The sequence below is a fragment of the Anolis sagrei genome, chromosome 5, assembly GCF_037176765.1.
Source record: "Anolis sagrei isolate rAnoSag1 chromosome 5, rAnoSag1.mat, whole genome shotgun sequence".
NCBI classification, from domain to species: domain Eukaryota; kingdom Metazoa; phylum Chordata; class Lepidosauria; order Squamata; family Dactyloidae; genus Anolis; species Anolis sagrei.
In genome coordinates this window covers 172,953,183-172,976,358 of record NC_090025.1, presented here as the reverse complement: position 1 = coordinate 172,976,358, position 23,176 = coordinate 172,953,183, and the positions used below count along the sequence as shown (strand labels likewise).

Below are 23,176 nucleotides of genomic sequence, written 5' to 3'. Positions count from 1 at the left end.
TTCAGAATAGATACACATTTAGTCAAGGACCTATATGACTGAAAGTTTGAAATGTTATATTTCAGAACAGCAATAAATCCCACAATATCTGCTTTGAACTGAGTTATCTGTGTTGACACTGCCATATATTCCAGTTCAAAGCAGAAAATGTGGGATTTTTATTCAACTGTGTGGAAAGGGCCTTAAATTGATCGCTCTAACTAGCCCAGCCATCTTCTCTGACTCATGGTTAGAAGATTACAAGAAGCTCCTTGACTAGCTAATATTCAGAGCTTGAGAAAGCTGTCAAAGGCTTTCATGGTTGGAATCACTGGGTTGCTGTGAGTTTTTCCGGCTGTATGGCCATGTTCCAGCAGCATTCTCTCCTTCAGAAAGCCCCCCCCTTTTTTTTGCACTACACCTCCCAGAATTCCCCAGCCAGCACTGACCCATTTCCAAACTCTGGGAAGAAGAGATGCGGAACAACTCACTCAGCCTTCCTTTTCTGGCAGAACAAACAAAACACTCTGCTTATTGTAGTGTGAGAGTGTGTCTGTTTTAATGGGGGGAGAAAGATGTCAACCAATTATAGAAAAGAACACAATGCAACTTGGACTTTTTGGTGCAACACTGAGATTAAGAAAGGAGACTAATGGGGTCCAGCAGCTCAAACCCATACTGCTTCCAACCATGTTTCTTGATCGTGCTCATAAAATCAACTCAGTTTGCATAACCACAGATAAAGCACTGACATATTCCAGATATGTGGCTTTGTAGGATTTGGCCAAGGCGACATTAGAAGTAGTAAGTCTTGTTGTTGTTGGCAGTGTTTCACTGGGTTATTTTACTAGGACTAGTACAAAAATTGTGGAGTTGGCAATTCTGAGGACTCTCTGTACCTTTCCAAAGAGGACACACTAATTTAAATGAGTGGTTCTTTTGCTCCCTTGCTCCAAGCAGTTTGGCCTTTCTTTTGTGAGAAAAGAGGAGATGATTGCTTCATAAATCAGGTATTTGCTAGGGTGAAAGGAGGCTTGAGGAGAACCATTTAGCTGGCCTGTTTAGAGCTTTGCTAACATGTTCAATATACTGCGGAGTTAAGGCCACTGCATAGGTAGAGTTAGTCAGAAAGCTCTAACTTATTAAGTTGGGTCAGAGAGAGGCAGCAAGTTGTAGTCATTTGACTGTTAGGTTACTGAAGCAGGCTTTTTCTTTCCCCAAGCAATTGCTCAGGGGCTCAGCCAAAATGCTCCGTTTTAGTTCAAATTGCGGACGCAGATGAGTCAGGAAAGGCAGCCAACTGGGTTCAACAAGAATATCAAAATTTATTTATAGCAGCTGCTAGTGGCTTTTCGACACAACAAATGGCGTCTCTGGAAAAGCCCCCGAGCATCAAAGGTAGTGTTCTTTTATACATCAAAAAGGGGTTCGGCTTTAAGAGCCGCCCCGAAGATTAAATCATTGGTTAAAAAAGCTGTCAATATTATAATTAATATTAAGCAATTAGCTCATATATTTTTAAGTTTCGCTTCGCAATAAGCAAGCCCCTTCTTGGAAGCATGCAAAATACAGCTGAAAACATCTGCTGACCTTGGCAAGTCCTAATTTTAGCCTTGGCCATTTCCTTTTGCAAAGTTGGCAAGTCTCATGACCGATTTTTCACCCTTTGACAAAAAAAAACTCATCTTTAGTCTGTCTTTGTCTCCCATATATGGTCAAGTCCATCCGTTCTCTTTCTACATGCAAACCCCGACAGCTTTAGTAAAACTACGGCTGTGCTTTTTACCTTTTCTATAGCTGTACCTTTCTGCCTTATTCCCTCATGTTTTTGTTTTGCGAAGCGGTTTACAAAAGCGAGAGCAAATCAGCAAGGGTTAGATATTACGGATCTCTCCAATTATGCCCTTTAATGAGAGCTATCTTTTCTACCGAAGCTGCCTGATGCATATATCTCTGGCAAACTTGAAGCAAAATTGGAAAACAGCACATTAGCAACAAAAAGACAAAACCGCATAGCATAATCACAAGTATTATTTCTCTAAGCCATGATGCTGAAGGAAGCAGAGACGTCAACCATGAGAAAGGTTGCCATCCATCTTCCTTTACGTTATGATTTATTAACTCTTGCAATTTTTCCAAATCATCTTCAATTGTTTGGTTCAGATTATGAAATTGGACCACGCACCGGCCCTTTATTATAGAACAGAATCCTCCTTTTGTTGCCAACAAATAATCTAGGGCTAGCTTGTGTTGCATTGCCATTTGGCTTAGTTCTTCAATTTCTGATTGTAATTGTCTAACTATTTTTCCTGTGGCATTTATGCTTTTCTCTAATCTACATGTGAGTCCCATGATACTCTTTCTGTTTTCTTGGGCCATTATTCCAGGATAGGACCCAAGGGTTAGGAGCCCTGTTATTAATCCTCCTCCTATCCTTGAGCCTCCAGTTTCGGACAGTTGTGAGTCTATAATCACTTCGTCTGAGCACTCAGGTCCTAGGGGTGCTATGGCTTTCAAAGATCTCTGAAGCCTCCTGGGGTGTTTAAGGACTCGTACAGGGAATGTCAGGTATCCTACCCCAACACATTGGTTTCCTCCTGGATGAAAATTGGTTGCCCATTTATCAAAGAAAAACCACATATTGGGATCTCTAATATGCCATCCTGAACAAATACTGCCTCCATTTCTCAGGGATGTGTAATTTGACTCAAACAGTGGGTACTCAGGGTACAGTTCTTTCCAGTCCGTGTCGGCCAGATTTTGTTTGTTAACATATGTAGAGTTATAGGTTCCATACAAATAAAACTTGTCCTGACAGTGAGTGTAATTTGTCAACCTTGTTAGGAAGGCTTTTCTGTGCTCCCAGCCTTTCCATTTTTGATTCCATGTACCCTTGTTTGCACAACAAAAACACATTCCTCTCGTGGTGGCAGTATATCTGATTCGTCTAAATTTAATGTGTTTTAATCCATCGGGGACCTGAGAAAATATGGTGGGATTTTGAATAGTTCCTTGTAACCCCCCGAGCACCACCTGGGGGTCAGCTATTAGGGTAGGGAGGAAAGAGAAGTCACCTACTTTCTCTGGATGTTCATATAGGAGTGCCACATCTTTTCCATGCTGATCAAACATGAATCTAGCATGCTCTTTTAGCCAATTTCCCTGTATCATAGTGATCATGTTTATAAGCATCATATATCCAAAAACCGTTCGAACTCCTATTGGTTTTCTAGGGCATCTTTCCCTCCTCCCCATTATAATCTCTATCCACCACTTCCAAGATAGGGCTTTCGTTGGGCCACACTGCGTCATACTTGACCTGCGACGATCTGTTGTTCCCGAAGAGGTCAGCTTCATGGCCTTGTTGACCCCTCAGGGAGTTGCCGGACGATCCTGAGTCTCAGGTCACTCTGATCTGCCTTTTTTATCTCCCACATGGGGGGTGCCAGCTTGGCACGGGTGTAATGTATCCAAGGTTTAACTTCCTTCACTTTAATGGCAGTAGGGGTTGATATCAGCACAGTATAGGGCCCTCTCCACTTAGGTCCTAGTGGGTCAATCTTCCACTCTTTCACAAGCACCTCGTCACCTGGCGAGAAACAATGCAAAGGTGTGGTAGGATAGGGTGGATTTAACTCTGAAGTATATTGTGCAATTTGTTTTATCTGTCCAGCCAGGGCTTGCACTTGTTGAATGGTTTGTTTATCTCCAATCACATGTTGGTCTCCCCCTTTGTCTAGTATCGACCTCAAATTTAATGGTGGTCTGCCATATAGTCTCTCATAGGGGGTCAGACCTGTTCTTTTGTGAGGGGTACACCTTACTCTCAATAGTACCATGGGCAGTATTACAGTCCAACCCAGCCCTGTCTCTTGACAGATTTTTGACATAGCAGTCTTTAGAGTCCGATTCATTCTTTCAACTTTAGCTGAGGACTGGGGCCTATAAGCGCAATGCAATTTCCATTTTGTGCCCAATATTTGACACAGTCCTTGAATCACCTTGTGTACATAAGCTGGACCGTTATCAGACCCTATTTCTAATGGTATTCCAAATCTGGGGATTATGTCCTTTAAAAGTGCTCTTGAAACTTCTACTGCCTTTTCAGTTCGGGTTGGGTATGCCTCTACCCACCCGGTGTAGGTGTCCACAAAAACAAGCAAATATTTGTAGCCCTTTTGCGGGGGCATCTCAGTAAAATCAGTCAAAATTGCCTCGAATGGGACGTTGCCTATGTGCTGAATTCCTGGTGGCTTTAAGGGTCCTTCTCGAGGATTATTCTTGGCGCATGTCCAGCATCGGTGTGCTGCTGCTGCTGTCAGGCTATGGAGTCCATCAATGTACATTTGCCGTTCTAGCAGCTTAGCTAAGGCTGTCTTACCCAGGTGTGTGTTGGAGTGCATATGTCGGACTATGTGCCACGCCATATCCTTAGGGACATAAACGCGGTTATCTGGCATCACAATGACCTCTCCCTTCCATTCTCCTTTTTCCCCCAAAGCCCAATTCTCCTCTTCTTTTGTGTATGTAAACTTTTCTAACGGGGGATCTCTTATTACCGTCACAGCCAACAGGTGCTGCCTATTGTGGGGGTGCTTAGCTGCCTCTCTTGCGGCCAAATCAGCTAGTCTATTACCCTGTGTCACTGGGTCTTCTCCCCTTTGGTGTCCTTTGCAATGCATTACAGCCACTTTGTCCGGGTCCCAGACCGCCTCCAGGAGGGCCACAATCTCAGCTGCATTTTTAACGCCCTTTCCAGCCGACGTAAGGAGTCCCCGCTCCTTGTACAGAGCTCCATGGGCATGGAGCGTAGTAAAGGCGTACTTTGAGTCCGTGTAGACATTGACCCGTTTTCCCTTTGCCAACTGCAGTGCTCTGGTGAGGGCTATCAATTCAGCCCGTTGAGCGGAGGTTCCCGGGGGGAGCGACTCTGCTTCCAGAATCTCTCCCCCCCCCTGTACCACCGCATATCCTGCACGCCTCTCACCGTTCTCCATGAAGCTACTGCCATCCGTGAACAGGGTCATGTCTGCCTTGGACATTGGTACGTCCTTTAAGTCAGGTCGGCTGGAATATACCTGTTCCATCACCTGAATGCACTGGTGGACTGTTTCCTCTCCTGGGGCAGGCAACAAGGTGGCCGGATTTAAGGTGGCACAAGTTTCTAGGGTCACCATCGGGTTATCACACAACACCCCCTCATATTTTGTCAGTCTCTCATTTGTGAGCCAGCGCGGTCCCTTGGTGTCTAACAGCGCCTTTACATGGTGTGGTACTTTGACGGCCAGTGGCTGTCCTATGGTCAATTTACTTGCTTCTTTTATCAAATCTACTGCTGCTGCCACTGCACGAAGACAGGGCGGCATTCCCTGTGCTACCGTGTCTAACTGTTTTGACAGATAAGCCACTGGTCTCTGCCATGATCCTAATGTCTGGGTAAGCACCCCTATAGCCACTCCTTCTTTTTCAGACACGAACAAGTCGAACGGTTTTTCCAAGTCTGGGAGCCCGAGCGCCAGAGATGACATCAAGGCTTCTTTTAGGGCCTCAAAAGCCTCTTGGCACTCTTTTGTCCATTCAAAAGGGTCTTCTCTATTTCCTCGGGTAGCTCGGTACAGAGGTTTAGCCAACGTAGCGTACCCAGGAATCCAATGTCTACAGTATCCTGTTGCACCCAAAAACTCCCTCACCTGTCTCCTAGTAGACGGTGTAGGAATTGCACAAATTACTTCCTTTCTTTCTGTTCCCAAAGACCTATGTCCTTCAGTTATTTCAAATCCCAGGTATTTTACAGTCTTTTGACACAGCTGGGCCTTTTTCTTTGATACCTTGTAGCCTTTTTCCTCCAATGTTCCTAACATCTGCAAGGTGTAATGTCTGCATCCCTCTTGCGTCTTGCAAGCTATCAGTAAATCATCTACATATTGGAGCCAGATTCCTTCAGATTCAGGGATCTTGAACTCCTCTAAGTCCTTAGCAAGCGCCTGGCCGAAAATGGTCGGGCTATTTTGCCAGCCCTGAGGAAGGCGCCTCCACATAAACTGAGTCTTTTGGCCCGCTTGCTGGGTGTTCCATTGGAAAGCAAAGATGGGTTGGGAGACTGGAGCTAACCTGATGCAAAAGAACGCATCCTTTAAGTCCAAAACTGTAAACCATGCCGTCCACGAAGGGATTAGGCTCATCATAATGTAGGGATTTGGTACTACTGGGGTGAGGAGCACCGTGGCTTGGTTGACTGCCCTAAGATCCTGCACCGGGCGGTACTCATTCTTAGTTCCTGGCTTCTTTATCGGTAACAGAGGTGTGTTCCATGGTGAACTACAGGGCACAATAATTCCGTGTTCTAACAACCTGTCAATGTGAACTTGTATCCCTGCAGAAGCTTCCCGACTCACTGGGTACTGTGGTCTTTTGACTGGGACTGCTCCTTTCTTCACCTCTACTACCACTGGGGGCACATATTTAGCCAGTCCTGGAGGATTGTCTTCTGCCCACACCAAAGGAGTTTGCTCCCAGGGCCATTCAACTTTTGGCCGCGGGGTAGACTTCTCCTGTTGTACTAAGTATATCCTCCATTCCTCTTCCATGGGTATTGTCAATTCCATTTGGCCATCGTCTAAAAATTGGATCTGTGCTCTTAATTTTGACAAAATGTCTCTTCCTAATAATGACACTGGGCAATCAGGGTGATATAGTAATTTATGACTCACACTATGGCCTGCCAGATTACATGTCCGTTCCTGTAGAAAAGGGCATTTCTGAATTTTTCCTGACAGCCCCACCACTTTGGTGACTTCTGTGCTGGTAGGACCAATAAGTTTGTTCACCACTGATCGTTCTGCCCCAGTGTCCACTAAAAAGTCAACTTGCTGGTCCCCTACTTCCATAGTGACCATCGGCTCCCCGGGGTCCAGCAAAACGAGAGCCTGGTCGGTTCATTCCTCTTCCTCCGCATCCTCCCATTCTTCCTCTGCTATTGCAGCCACTACTGCTTCCCTCTTCTGGTGTGGAGTATAACCTCCACGGCCTCTTCCACGTCCTCTACCTCTTCCTCTGCCTCGTCCTTCGCCTCCTTCCTCTCCAGACACCTTCTCTGTACATTCCCCCTTCCAGTGCCCATACTTCTTGCATCGGGCACATTGATTCCATCCTAGCTTCTTTCGCTCTCCTCCTTTTCCCCTTCCTTTCCCTCTCGATCCTTCTGTCTCTCCATCCATCATGGTCAACAATACTTTATATCCTTCTTTACGATCTCTCTTCTTCTTCTCTTCCTCTTTCTGATCTCTGGCCATATACACTTGTTCTGCTATGGCTAGGAGTTCATTCATACTTTTCCCTATGAATCCCGGTTGTTTTTGAATTTTTCTTCGGATGTCATCTGCTGCCTGGCTGATGAAAGACTGCTGCAGTGCCCTTCTCCCATTCTCATCTTCTAAATTATATGGGCTGTATTTCCTATATGCCTCTTCTAGTCTCTCCAAAAATGCTGAGGGAGATTCACTCTTCTCCTGTCTCACCCCTTGGATCTTTTGGATGTTAGCTGGCCTTTGTGGTCCCCTTTTAACAGCATCTATCAGGATCCCCTGATAGGTCGTTAGGGTCGTCCTATCGTTGGCAACGTTGGCCTTCCAACCCGGATCCTTTCCAACGGGGAAGCGCTCTGCCCCCCAAGCAACCGCATCCTGACCCGCTGGCGGCTGATTTTGGGCCAATAACGTAGCTTGATTGATCACTTGCCTTCTCTCCTCTGTGGTAAACAGGACCTGGAGGAGCTGTTGGCAATCTCGCCACGTTGGATTATGGGTAGCTATAATAGTTTCTAATAAAGTCGCCATTGCTTGGGGTTGCTCGGAGTAGGGAGGTGTAGAACTCTTCCAATTTAGCAAGTCACTGCTGGTAAATGGGACCACCTGATATAATTGATAAGGCCGGTCATTTTGATCCAATACACTAACTTCCCTTATTGGAAATTCCCTCGCCGTTGTGCTATCTGCCGGACCTTCCACAGGGGAGAGCTCAGCTTGCCTGCTTCTAGTAACGGCTGGGCTTGCATCACTAGGTTCTCGGGCGGGACGTCGCACCGTTTGTGTGGTGGTGTCCGCAACCCTTAATTCATCCCGGAGGTTTCGGAAGGGATTGGTTTCACTGTATGGAGGCTGTAGAACTATGGACACTGGGCTGTCATATGATGGAGGCGGTGTTATCGCCCGTTCCTGGTCAACTGGTCTCTGGGCGCCTTGAACTGCTGCTAGTGGGGGCGCATTGGGAATTACTGGCAATGGTAATGTCCGTCCCTGATCCATGGGCCCCTGGGCGCCTTGAGCCGCTGCTAGCGGAGGCCCGTTGGGAGTTGCATATCGCGGCCCCCGGTAACTACATCCCTCCGCCGGCTCTTCTTCCTGGGCAAGGACTTTAACCTTGACTTTCTTTTCCTTTTTTCTTATCATCATACACTGTACTTCTTTACACTTTCGGACCCAATCAGGATTTTGGGTCACCACGTTGTCCCAGGCATCAATATAAATATATTGATCCGGATGATGGTTAGCACAAAATTTTTCTACCTGCCTAATCTTCTTTAGGTCCCACGACCCCTCTGCAGGCCACCCAAAAGGAAAGGTGGGCCATTCTCCTGTGCACAGATTCCTTAATCTGTAGTCCTTAAAATCTCCTGGATCTCCCTGACTCGATGCAGCTACAAACTTGTCAAAGTTGTCTAGCATACACTGAAGCGGAGACACTGTCTTTGAGTTCCTCCCACCCATGGCCTCTAGTGGGGAGCAAACCTTGACCTAGACGCCCGGACACTCGACGGCACGTTTTAGGAACTGCAAGGTTCGCCCCGTCCTCCCACTACCCCACGGGATACTTAGTGGTCCCCCTTCCCCCAGCGCTGGTGTGTGTTACCTAGTGTCTTACTTGACCACTTATACTTGCCGGGTCTCTGTAGACGTTGGAACAACCTTCGTCCCCCGGACTTTCCTCCTTTTGGATCCTTCTTATCACTCCTCCACTCCCAGTTGATTTCTTGAGAACCCGAAGAGTTGCGATTTACCTTGATCAGCAGCACCGACAGAAGAGGGGAGTGTCGCAGCCGGTTATTAGTAGTCGGGGGCCCCCGTTGTCTCGGCTAACGGCAATCGCCTCTCGCGCCCCCGATGCTGATCAAAAATCGTCTTGCCAACAAGATCCGTCTCCCCCGACTCTGGCCCGTCTGAATCAAATCTCGGTGGAACCTCCAAAAATGAAGCAGGCTTTTTCTTTCCCCAAGCAATTGCTCAGGGGCTCAGCCAAAATGCTCCGTTTTAGTTCAAATTGCGGACGCAGATGAGTCAGGAAAGGCAGCCAACTGGGTTCAACAAGAATATCAAAATTTATTTATAGCAGCTGCTAGTGGCTTTTCGACACAACAAATGGCGTCTCTGGAAAAGCCCCCGAGCATCAAAGGTAGTGTTCTTTTATACATCAAAAAGGGGTTCGGCTTTAAGAGCCGCCCCGAAGATTAAATCATTGGTTAAAAAAGCTGTCAATATTATAATTAATATTAAGCAATTAGCTCATATATTTTTAAGTTTCGCTTCGCAATAAGCAAGCCCCTTCTTGGAAGCATGCAAAATACAGCTGAAAACATCTGCTGACCTTGGCAAGTCCTAATTTTAGCCTTGGCCATTTCCTTTTGCAAAGTTGGCAAGTCTCATGACCGATTTTTCACCCTTTGACAAAAAAAAACTCATCTTTAGTCTGTCTTTGTCTCCCATATATGGTCAAGTCCATCCGTTCTCTTTCTACATGCAAACCCCGACAGCTTTAGTAAAACTACGGCTGTGCTTTTTACCTTTTCTATAGCTGTACCTTTCTGCCTTATTACGACTCTAGAGGCGAGGGTAAAATTCAGACTCTCAGCCCAGGAAACCTGTGAAAACTGCCTTAGTGTCACCATAAGTCAGAAATTACTGGAAGGCAGAGGCCAACAGAAAGAGATACGCTGGATCAAAATAAGCAGTTAACCCACCAGGATAAATGGATAGAGTGCCACATTATTTTTAAAAAAATACCCCAACACCAATTTAATACATTAAAAAAACTAAACAGGTCAGCGCTTAACATACACAGACTGTACAAAATTTCACATATGAAAACAGGGCAGATATGTCCAAGCAACATCAGACAGTGGTCATGGTGGCAGACATTATCATTGATGAACAACACACAACCTGTAGCAGTTTGTTTTCTCAACCCTAGAAAGCCCTGTAAAGCACTGGTTCTCAACCTATGGGTCCCCAGATGTTTGGCCATCAACTCCCAGAAATCCTAACAGCTGGTAAGCTGGCTGGGATTTCTGGGAGTTGTAGGTCAAAACATCTGGGGACCCGAAGGTTGAGAACCACTGCTGTAATGGGTTCATCTAAGTTAGTGGTTCCCAACCTTTGGTCCTCCAGTTGTTTTGGACTTCAACTCCCAGAAATCCCAAACAACCTACCAGCTTTTAGTAATTGTGGGAGCTGTTCAGGAGATTCCACCTGAACATTAGGAAGAACTTCCTGACTGTGTGAGCTATTCAGCAGTGGAACTCTCTGCCCTAGAGTGTAGTTGAGGCTCCTTCTTTGGAGGCTTTTAAGCAGAGGCTGGATGGCCATCTGTTGTAGGTGTTTTGAATGTGATTTTCCTACTTCTTGGCAGGGGGTTGGACTGGATGGTCCACATCTAACTCTATGAGTCCAAAACACCTAGAGGACCAAAGGTTGGAAACCACTGAATGAAGGGTTGCCATAAGTTGGAAACAACTTGAAAGCACACAAAAACAATACTAACATAAAATTGCAGCTCTTTGTTGCCTCTAGGTGTTTGTCGTTGCATTATGCATACGAACAGAAGATAGCAAAATGACCTAGAGGCAACAAGGTGTGTGCATGTGGGCATATGTTCTTAAATGTCACCAATTATCCTATTTAAAACCAGCAGTTTTGAGAACAGAGGAAAAGTGTTCCTGCCATACATCAAGGGAACCACTGACCGCATAGGGAAGCTGATGAGGAAACACAACATACAAACAATCTACAAACCCACCAAGAAAATCCAACAAATGCTACATTCAGCAAAGGACAAGAGGGATCCTCTCACCTCTGCAGGAGTCTATCGTATACCATGCAGCTGTGGACAAGTCTACATAGGGACCACCAAACGCAGCGCCCAGACACGCATCAAGGAACATGAAAGGCACTACAGACTACTTCAACCAGAGAAGTCAGCCATAGCAGAGCACCTGATGAACCAGCCTGGACACAGCATATTATTTGAGAACACAGAAATGCTGGACCACACCAACAACCACCATGTCAGACTACACAGAGAAGCCATTGAAATCCACAAGCATGTGGACAATTTCAACAGAAAGGAAGAGACTATGAAAATGAACAAAATCTGGCTACCAGTATTAAAAAACTCTAAAATTACAACAGCAAAACAACAGAGAGGAAACAACCAGGCACAGATTAACACCTCCCAGCAAGAGATTTTTCCCAGGCTCAGGCAGGCCTTCAAATGCTAATGAAGATGATCAGCTGAACATTCACACCTAACTGCAGCAGGGAAGAGCTCCTTGCCCCACCCCAGCCATTCCACAGATGTATAAACCCATTGTCCTAATTCCAACAGACCTCACTACCTCTGAGGATGCTTGCCATAGATGCAGGTGAAACGTCAGGAGAAATGCCTCTAGAACATGGCTCTATAGCCCGAAAAACCCCACAAGAACCTACTTCTGAGGGTTTCCCATTTCTGTCCTAGTATTCTTTTTAAACAACTCTTCAAATGTGAGTTTATTTTAAATTATTTTTTCACCTCGTGATCCTGTTCTTTCCAGTCTTTCAACCCATAGCTTATTAACAATCTTTCATGAAAGAGGTTGCTCTTTTGAGTCCTAACACCTCACCTGAAGTCATAATCTTCTGAGTTCAAGGCCAAACAGCTGGAGCTGCTTAATATTAAATGAAGCCCAGATCCATCAAAACTTCCTGAAATTACACTTAAGACTTTCATCCCTTTTCCTTTTGTATAGTTTCAGACCTTTGATCTCTTTCTTCAACAAAAGAGTACTGATTTTTTTTTTAAAAAAAACGGTTATTTATTAGACTAGAGGAATTTAGCTTGGACTTGTGGACAAAAGAAAATATCCAAACCTTAGAGAAAGGACATCATTTCAACTAGGGCGAGGTGGCAGTGAGATAAGTAATTGCCCTTTCTATTTTAAACAAGTGTTGAAACTCAGGACGTTTAAAAACCCTTCCACACAGCCCTGTCTCCTAGAATATTAAGGTAGAAAGTTCCACAATATCTGCTTTGAACTGAGTTATCTGCGACCACATTCAAATAATGTGGGATTTTCAGCCTTGATATTCTGGGATATAGGGCTGTGTGGAAGGGCCTAAGAGCATGCATTCACCTGATAAGATCCCTAGGCACCAGTAGGCAAAGTGCATTAGAGACGGGACATAAGACTTTATGATAAGGCCCCTAGAATCATAGGACCTCATTCTATGTAGCGGGGAAATGGGGGAGGAAACCATCTTGTTACTATTGCATTTTGTTCCGTTGTGTTTATAATGAAAATGGATCATATATTCACCCTCATTACATGCAATATACTTTTCCCATTTCAATACTATTCCTCTGAGTTCTGTGCTAACACATGGACAAGTGGAGATCCAACTCATACTGCTTTCTTCTTTTTTTTAAACAAAAAAGGAAAACCTCAGAATTGCAGAACTCCAAGATCTAAGTCTAAAAGGAAGGGAAATATTTATTTATTTATTTATTTGGTACACTTGTATACCGCTAATATCTCAGCCTGTGCGGCGACTCATTGCGGTTTACAACATATTTAAAATACAATATTCACTTTAAAAATATAAAATAGAATATCAAAATACATACATATACATACATAGTATTGGGCCACCAATACAGACCGGAACATCTCATAGTTAAAGTCGTAATCCAATTCGTTATCCTTGATTGCTAGTCCATGGTCAAAACAACATCACATCGGAAATTAGTTGAAAACTTGCTCGAACATCCAAGTTTTCAGTTTTTTCCGAAATGCCATTAGCGAGGTGGCTGATCTTATTTCAGTAGGGAGGGCATTCCAAAGCCGGGGGGCCACCACAGAAAAGGCCCTATCTCTCGTTCCCGCAAGCCGCACTTGTGAAGCAGGCGGGATGGAGAGAAGGGCTTCTCCTGAAGATCTTAGGGTCCTGGTGGGCTGATAGGCCGAGATACGTTCGGATAGGTATGTAGGGCCAGAACCGTTTAGGGCTTTAAAGGTCAGAACCAGCACTTTGAATTGGGCTCGGTAGCTAATCGGTAGCCAGTGGAGCTGGTACAGCAGAGGAGTTGTATGCTCCCTGCGCCCTGCTCCTGTTAATACCATGGCTGCCGCCCGTTGGACTAATTGGAGCTTCTGGGCCGTCTTCAAAGGCAACCCCACGTAGAGAGCGTTGCAGTAGTCAAGGCGGGATGTAACCAGAGCGTGGACTACCGTGGCCAAGTCAGACTTCCCAAGGTACGGTCGCAGTTGGCGCACGAGTCTTAACTGTGCGAATGCTCCCCTGGTCACCGGCGAAACCTGGGGATCCAGGCTCAGCGATGAGTCCAGGATCACACCCAAACTGCGAACCTGTGTCTTCAGGGGGAGTGCGACCCCGTCTAACACAGGCTGTAACCCTATACCCTGTTCGGCCCTGCGACTGACCAGGAGTACCTCTGTCTTGTCTGGATTCAATTTCAATTTGTTCGCCCCCATCCAGACCGTCACAGCGGCCAAGCACCGGTTCAGGACCTCGACAGCCTCCTTAGTAGCAGGTGGGAAGGAGTGACAGAGCTGGACATCATCTGCGTACAGATGACACCGCACCCCGAAACTCCGGATGATCTCGCCCAGCGGCTTCATGTAGATGTTAAACAACATGGGAGACAGTATTGAACCCTGAGGAACCCCACAAAACAAAGGTTGTGGGGTAGAACAGGAGTCCCCCAGTGACACCTTCTGAGACCGACCCTCGAGGAATGACCGGAGCCACTGCAGAACAGTACCTCCGAGACCCATTCCCGCGAGGCGTCCCAGAAGGATACCGTGGTCGACGGTATCGAAGGCCGCTGAGAGGTCGAGTAGCACCAACAGGGACACACTCCCCCTGTCGAGCTCCCGACGGAGATCATCCACTAAGGCGACCAATGCTGTCTCTGTACCATGTCCCGGCCTAAAGCCAGACTGTGCCGGGTCTAGATAATCCGTGTCTACCAAGAATGCCTGGAGTTGTGAGGCCACCACACCAATATAGCAACAGCAAAGTGGTGATATATCAAAATGGTCCAATTCCTGACAAATAAATTATTTTTATAAAGAAAGATACCATAAAAGAATCATACAAGAAGATTACTGGTGAGAAAAAGAGCATCAATGCTCATTTGAAGACCACCCAATGTCACCAAAGCAATCTAAAATGGGTGATTCCACCACACATTAAATAAAGCGCCTTCAGTCATTTCCGTGCAAATCAGGAGCTCAATAATAATAATAATAATAATAATAATAATAATAATAATAATATATCCAAAGAGTCAGAAAGGTTTTGAAGAGCAAATTAAATGGCAGAAATACGATCAAGGCTATCAACACCTGGGCCATCCCTATCATTAGATACACTGCTGGAATTGTGAACTGGACGCAAGCAGAGCTGGATGATCTGGACAGAAAAACAAGAAAACTGATGACAATCCACTACACATTACACCCGCGTAGTGATGTCAACAGACTTTACTTGCCCAGAAAATCAGGAGGCAGAGGGCTTCTGCAAGTGAAACAAATGGCGGAAGAAGAGAAACATGAACTGGCAGATTATGTGAAAGGCAGTCAAGAGCCAACATTGAGGGAAGTCAATAGTAGTAAACTGCTTCAAGTGCAAAAGACATAGACCGAATACCGTAAAAACACAATCCAGTGCAGAAGCAAAAACTAGCAAAAGAAGGCTCTCCATGGACAGTTCCTGGGAAAAATTGAGAGCCAAACTGACAAAGAAAAATCATGGCTGTGACTCACAATTGGAACTCTGAAAAAGGAGACGGAGGGCCTGATTCTGGCAGCCCAAGAACAAGCCATTAGAACCAATGCCATCAAAGCCAGAATTGAAAAGTCGACAACAGATCCCAAATGTAGATTCTGCAAGGAGGCAGATGAAACAATAGATCACATCCTCAGCTGCTGCAAGAAGATCGCGCAGACAGACTACAAGCAGAGGCATAACACCATTGCTCAGATAATTCATTGGAACTTGTGCCACAAATATCATCTGCCTGCGACAAAGAACTGGTGTGTTCACAAGCTGGAAAAAGTTACAGAGAATAAACGCATCAAACTACTCTGGGACTTCTGGATTCAGACAGACAGAGTTTTGGAGCACAACACTCCTGACCTCACGATCGTGTTAAAAAACAAAGTATGGATTGTTGCAATCCCAGGTGACAGCAGGATTGAAGAGAAACAACTGCAAAAGATGACACAATATGAGGATTTAAAAATTGAACTGCAAAGACTGTGGCACAAGCCAGTAAAGGTGGTCCCAGTGGTGATTGGCACACTGGGTGCAGTGCCTAAAGACCTTGGCCTGCACTTAAATACAATCGGCGCTGACAAGATTACCATCTGCTAGCTGCAAAAGGCCACCTTACTGAGATCTGTACGCATTATTTGCCAATACATCACACAGTCCTAGACATTTGGGAAGTGTCCGACGTGTGATCCAATAAAACAGCCAGCAGAGTGTCTGCTGTGGACTCATCTTGTGGTGTTTCAAATAATAATAATAATAATAATAATAATAATAATAATAATAATAATAACAACAATAACAATAAAAAATTATTTATAACTTGCCCTCTCTCCCCAAGGGAACTTTTAAAATAATTCCTCTCCAACTCCGTAATCTACACACTTTTGAAACAGTTTACAGACGGAGTTTCACAGGCGACTGGCAGAAGCAGTTTTGCATAGTATGATGGGCTCTGTGGGACTCCATCTGTAAACTGTCTCAAAAGTGTGTAGAAACTGGGCGGGGGAGGGGAGAGACCCTGTATCTGATGAGGTCCATAGAGTTGGAAGAGATCCCAGTGCCCATCCAGTCCAACTCATTGCTAAGCTTGGTGGGGCTGTAAAAGTAAAACCTGGGGTGGGGGGGGGGTGGGAAATGGAGGACAAATAAGTGTTCTGGTGCTCTCTTTTGTGAAAGAGAGAAGGCAGAGAAAAGGACATGTATGACAACATTGCTTAGAAGTATCTTCTAAAACAAACTATCAAATTACCGATGGGCCTCTCAACTCTCCAGCACTCCTGGCATTATGAGGAACTAATGCTTATGTAACAGCTGCAACCTGCCACCCCCAGTTGAATCCCTTTGCGTGCTCAACCTACTGTTCTAAAAAATTGTTGAAGTAGCAAGCTGAGCTGTTTAGGGATGTCTTGAAACATTACTTTCCAGACATAAAAGCAAGTAAGACGAAGCAGGCAGGCATGTAGGTGTGTGCTTATGGAAGACGCATTATTGTATTACAGTAAGGCACCACATAACCAAAAATGATGCCATCTCAGATGCACTGTTTCGGTTACCTATAGCCTGTGTCAATGTATGAACTGGAATGGAGAAGCTCAGGAAAGCTGGTGAATCAGTGTATGATCTTCCACATACTGCCATTGAATTTCCAAGTTCATATGCCCCGAATCCATGCTGGCTGAGAGGTTGCGAAAGTTATTGTTTCCAAATTCTGGGTAAAGGTGTATCTGAGGTTCTACCAAGGCAAGGGGAGGCCCATCCACTTTTCCCACAAGCCCTTGCGCCTTGGCACATGTATATCCACCACAATCTACTTGTTAAAACAATGTGTACCTGGGCGTATTCCCCTGGGTGGATGGCATGGATTAGATCTTTCTCTCTTCATGATTCAGAACAAGACATTCCAGTCAAGCCAATATCATGCTAAGGAAAAGGGAGCTTTTCCTTTAAGCTCCCTTTTCTTAGCATTTCAATTTCGAGCGTGTTTATGTTGCCATTTTAACCACCACCAGGGAATCCCACAAGATCTATGCTCAGCCTGATTTGTTTAGAAACCTGGGAACAAAAGTTTTAAAAGCTTCTGGTGCAATCCCTAAACTGTAAATATATATTATTTCTCACAGTATTGCAGGGATTTTTAAGCCCTTAAGACAGTGGAGCAGACTGAGATCCCTACACCAGTAACTTGTGCAAGCCAACAGTAGGGTTAATATTTGTCTTCTGGCAAGGACCCTGTGACTTTAATAGCTGCTTAACATGTAGACAATTCACAGGCAGTGTTTTCCCCATCAGCATCTCTGATCCATGCATACCAGGAAATGCTTGACCTGCTACTTTTCTGCATGCTTACATAATTTTCAGAAGTTCTACTTTGATCGAGGCCATTTCAGAAAAATGGAAAAACAGACCAAAATAAATTAAAACTGGGTTCTTTATCATCTTTATCTATCTTCTTTCAAGAGAGTTGAAAGATTGCCATGAAGAAGAAGAACTAGTATTTCCTACACTTGATTCTAGTGGAATTATCAGAGTTGCCATCTCTTCTCTCCCTGGCAGAAATGTGTCTGTTAAAGTAAGAAGGCAGGCAGACATCCAACGACTGTGCTTACCTACCCAGCCCAATACGGGATGGCAATGGAGAAGAGCATATATCAAGATAGGCAGCTTGTGACACAGTATCTGGTTATGTTTACTTTTGATCACGGCTGAAACTGATATTCCCTTCCTTCCCCTGCAATGAACAAGCTTCCTCCAACTTGCCATAGAGTTGTTGAAAATCCCTGTCCCATTTGTACCTGGAGTAGTAGGGGGGCTTGGAGAGGGAAAATAGAAACATCTGGATATGTACCCATAGCCAAGGGAGAAGCTACTACATCAGTCATAGAGACCTCCAGAGGACTCAAAAGGACCTCGGCAGATGAAATCTTCATTTCACATCTGGCTACAGGGACAAAGTCACACATGTCTGTGATCCTTTCTGCTCTCCTTGAGATATAAATGACCATGATGGCATTGTGGTATCTCCGGTTGGTAGTAGATGGCTCAGCATAGCATAGTCTCATATGAGGTAAGGCGTACATACATGAAGGGCTTGACCATGAAGTCACGAAGAGTCAGAAGCAACTGAACAAATAAACAACAACAACAACACACGAAGGACTCTTTTTCTACATGGAAGCTTGCATATTTGCAGCTAAGTTTACATTGGTGGTGAGAGCAAGAGCAGAAAACACTCAACCTATAGGGCTGCAGATACAGGTCAAATACCATGAAGATACTCATGAATGCAAGAGTAGTTGTTCATTTAGACAACTGGGTTTAAGGTAGATGAACATTTTCCATTTTAGGTGTTTAAAGAGTTGGGCAGATAAATATCTGTCAACCCTAAGAAAGACCTCCTCAATTCCAAAGGATTGATTTAGACTACATTAAGATCTCTTCCAGATTACAACACTTTGATACTGTCCTTCTTATTAGTACCTGAAAAGATGGGGGCTTAACTTTTGCATTAGCTGCTTATGAGTGATATTTCCAAAATAAACAGAGCAGGACAAAAAACATCATTACTATTCACCCAGTCCCCAATTTCACATCAACCCAATAAAGACTACTGAAGGAAGGATTTTCATTTTGACAGCTCCATGGAGGCAGTGACAGACTTTGTATTTCTGATTACTGCAGATGCAGACTGCAGCCAGGAAATCAGAAGATGTTTACTTCTTGGAAGGAGAGCCAATGACCAATCTCGATAAAATAGTGAAGAGTAGAGACATCACACTGGCAATGAAGATCTGCATAGTCAAAGCAATGGTATTCCCCGTAGTAAACTATGGATGTGAGAGCTGGACCATAAGGAAAGCTGAACGAAGGAAGATAGATGCTTTTGAACTGTGGTATTGGAGGAAAGTTCTGAGAGTGCCTTGGACCACAAAGAGATCTAACTTGCCGATACTTCTGGAAATAAAGCCCGACTGCTCATTGGAGGGAAGGATATTAGAGGCAAAGATGAAGTACTTTGGCCACATCATGACAAGAAAGGAAAGAGAAGGCAATGATGCTGAGGAAAAAGGAAGGAAAAGGTAAGAGGGGCTGACCAAGGGCAAGATGGATGGATGGTGAAGTGATTGGCTTGACCTTGAAGGAGCTGGGGATGATGACGGCAAACAGGGAGCTCTGGTGTGGGTTGGTCAATGAGGTCACAAAGAGTCGGAAGCGACTGAACGAATAAACAACAACAAACACTACTCCAAATATACATTCTCAAATGATTTAGTCTTTGGTGACTAGAGTTGGGAAGAATAATCATTATTCACTTCCATACAGAGAAGTAAAGGCAGCCATAAGATTGTTCACACGTCAGTCAAGTGCTCATCTACACAGAAATACCACATTTTCTTTGCACAGAAAACATGGTTTTGCAGAGAAAATATATTTCCAGCAGAAGAGAAAACATGTTTTCTGAATACAAATAGATATTTTCTGCCCAGTGAAATCACACATATTTCCATACAGAGAAATATCTGTTGAAGAGCAAGTAGCATTTAAGAATTGCAGAAATGATCATGCTTTCATGCACCAGTGAGAATTCCCTGTTCTTGTGTACTAGGAATACAAAGGCATCCTCACTGGTGGCACACATGTTGAGCATCCATTTACTTACTGTCACCTAACCCTATCTGCCAAGAAGACAAAAGACATAAAGACACAAAAACTGTCAGGTTTTACAATGTATTGTAATGTAATATAGCTGAGACATGCACTGCTAATAGGCTTCTATTGGAAATGCTGAGTCATGCATTAACTGTATATAGGGAATCATTTGGGGAATGTGTTTTGGCCTGGTCCAAATGAGTGTTAATGATCCAATCCTGGGCTTGAGTTAAGTCAATGAGTTGGGAACTAATCAGATTGCTATGTGTAAATGTACAGAATTGTATATAAGGAAGTCATGTACAGTGTATTCTCTCTTCTTGTGCTGTGATGCTGTTTGCCGAAGGCTCTGTGTAACTGATTAAAGGAACCTGTCTGCTAAGACAAGATATAACCGTGTGCTGTGGTAAGTTTGTAGTGTCATCTAGATTGGAGGGGAAAACAATAGTAAAACTGACAATGGCCGGGCATGTGCTCAAGTGCCTGTGGAGAGTTCCAGAGTGACTGCAGTTTGTGGGAGCAGTTGACTGAAAATACTGTGCAGGAAGAAGCTACTGGAAAGTGCTGAAGTTGTGCAACTGATCTGCTGCTAAATTGTGAGATAAAGCACGACAAATAATTATTCCGATTTAAATGGAAACTCAACGTACCCAACCACAATAAGAAAGAATTGGGCCAGGTAACCTGTGTGCCTACTTTGTACGATGCCGTGATGTCAATGTCTTGATGGATAAATTTGCCTTTGGGAATTGTTCATACAGAAAACTTCAGCCCTCTACTCCTTGTTCAGGTAGCCACCAACCTGTGCAGATGTTTTCATTATTTCCAAACTGGACTGTTGCATATGATTATCTTTGATGAGACTCTGGAAACCTCTGTTGATCCAAAAACTAAGCAGCAAAACTGCTACTATGTGCCTGTCCAGGGGAACTTGCTACAAGTCATTTCAACAGCTGTGCTGGTTGATTACTCACTTCTGGGTACAGTTTAAAGCCAGACATGGGCAAACTTCGGCCCTCCAGTTGTTCTGAACTTCAACTCAAGTTCAAAACACCTGGAGAGCTGAAGCTTGCCCGTGCCTGGCTTTAAAGCTCTTCAAGGCCTTCATGGCTCAAAGAACAATTCGAAATGCACTGCATTCCCCCTACTAGAGAGGGTCTTTATTGAATCCAGCTGGGACTAAGGCACAGTCTGAGACACAGGACCACCTTGGTTGCTACGTCTGGGCTGTATCACTTATTTAACCTGGATGATTGAAGGTTCATTTAATGGATACTCCCTTTGGGGATATGGCTGCTAAAGGGGGCTTGGGGATATTTTGCATGTTTGGGCAGAATTGAGTGCAGCTTTCAAAGGGAGGGGGCACACAAAAATAGCTGCAGATAGTGGAGAGATTTGGGGGACAGGAAAGGGACTTCAGCAGCCACAGAGTGCAAACTGATGGCTACATGTAGAATGATTTTCCCTAACCCTGCCTTACAGAAATACATCCTGTATATGTGCATGTATAAGTCTAGAAATTTTAGTCAAAATAAACCCAAAAAACCTGGGTCAATGGAAGTCATTCCACATGTAGCTATTAGATCCCAGTACCTATTTTAAATGATTGACCTCACTGTGTGGCGCTTTAAGATTCAGAAATGGATTATTAGACTAGCTTTTATCGAGTCAGTCTCATATGATTCTTGAAGTAGTAGCAAAGTCAATAGGACTTACTTCTGTGCAAATAAACAGTAGCCATAAATAAACAGAAGAGGGATTTCTTGGCAGGTAGATAAAGTTATTTGAGGAGTCAGACATTGTTTGGTTTCACATCTCTCCTAAAGGCAACTGGCACTATAGGAGTATGATTCAACTTTACCTGTCATGGCTGTGTGAGATGGATTCCTGGGATTTGCAGTTTATGGCAGATGAGAATACCTAAATTTCCCTGGCAGATAGAGGACGTTCTTGCACCTGCTGAAAGTCCCACTTCTACTGAAATTGAAGGAAACTTGTCCTCTTTTACATCTGCCTACCCTAAGAAACACATTCTCAGTTAGATTCCTTCCTTCCCATAGCGATCAAACAAAGTCCAAAGTTAAATATGTTCCAGATGTATAATATTTTTCCTGTTTGGAGCCAACATTCAACAGCTAAGATTAAGCAGGCATATATTAAAAACTCCGTATTTCTAATTAGGTTTTTTAATTGCATTTTTCTTAAAGTTATAAGACTTCCATTCCTGCCTTTTGATCCAAAAACCCTCAAGGTAGCTTACAACATTAAAGCACAAACTAAACAATAAATCTGGAAGGCTAAGAAGGGCTGTGGGAGGAGGAGCTTTGAAAAAGGTCATGACTGCCATTAGAAATAGGCTAACAAACTTGGGCAGAGATCTTTACACATTTACATGGGAGCAAGTCCTAGTGGGGACCCCCTGGTGTTGCAGGGGGTTAGACCACTGAGCTGCTGAACTTGCTGACCAAAAAGTCGGCGGTTTGAATCCAGAGAGCGGGATGAGCTCCCACTGTTAGGCCAAGCTCCTGTCAACCTAGTGGTTTGAAAACATGCAAATGTGAGTAGATCAATACGTACTGCTTCGGTGGGAAAGTAACAGTGCTCCATGCAGTCATGCCAGCCACATAACCTTGGAGGTGTCTACGGACAATGCCTGCTCTTCAGCCTAGAAATGGAGATGGGCACCAACCCTCAGAGTCGGACTCGACTAGACTTAATGTCAGGGGACTAGTGTGGTGAAGTGGTTTGAGTAAAGTACTACAACTCTGAAGACTACGGCTGAATTCCTTGCCCAGCCATAAAAACCCATTGGGTGACTTTAGGGTAGTCGCACATTTTCAGCCCCAGAAAATCCTAACATATCAAAGTTGCTATAAGTTGAAGGAACACAACAAGAAGTCCCAGTTAATCACAAGGGGCTTATATCTGGATGTAGAAATATTTGTATTAGGATGGTCACAATGTCACAAAATAATCAACCAGTTTGCAAATCTGTTGGCTTTGTAGAAAACTAAGCATGAATCAAGAGTGTGATACAGCAGCTAAAAAGCTCTAGGTTGCATCAACATGACTATAGTTTCCAGATCAAGGGAAGTAGTAGTGCTACTCTATTCTGCTTTGGTCGGACCTTGTATAGTAGGTATAATGTTTCCACTTCTGGACAGCTAGCTCTAGAGCAGGAGTTCTCAACCTTCCTAATGCCGTGACCCCGTAATACAGTTCCTCATGTGGTGGTGACTCCAAGCCATAAAATTATTTTAGTTGCTACTTCATAACTGTAAATTTGCTACTGTTATTACTCGTAATATAAATATCTGATATGCAGGATATATTTTCATTCACTGGACCAAATTTAGCGCAAATACCCATTACAACCCAAATTTGAATACTGGTGGAGTTGGGGGGGGGGATTGATCTTATCATTTGGGAGTTGTAGTTGCTGG

General features: G+C 44.3%; 1 protein-coding gene and 1 long non-coding RNA gene across 2 annotated transcripts in view; both read right to left on the bottom strand.

Annotated features, from left to right (window-relative positions):
• Window positions 1-23,176, bottom strand: part of AKR1D1 (aldo-keto reductase family 1 member D1) — a 57,198-nt gene that overhangs the window by 23,749 nt on the left and 10,273 nt on the right. The window lies entirely within an intron of this gene.
• Window positions 1,285-9,839, bottom strand: LOC137097205 (uncharacterized). The gene is made up of 2 exons (XR_010910054.1): window positions 9,035-9,839; window positions 1,285-3,568 (listed from the first exon to the last, which is right to left on the bottom strand). It is a non-coding gene; the product is annotated as an uncharacterized lncRNA (long non-coding RNA).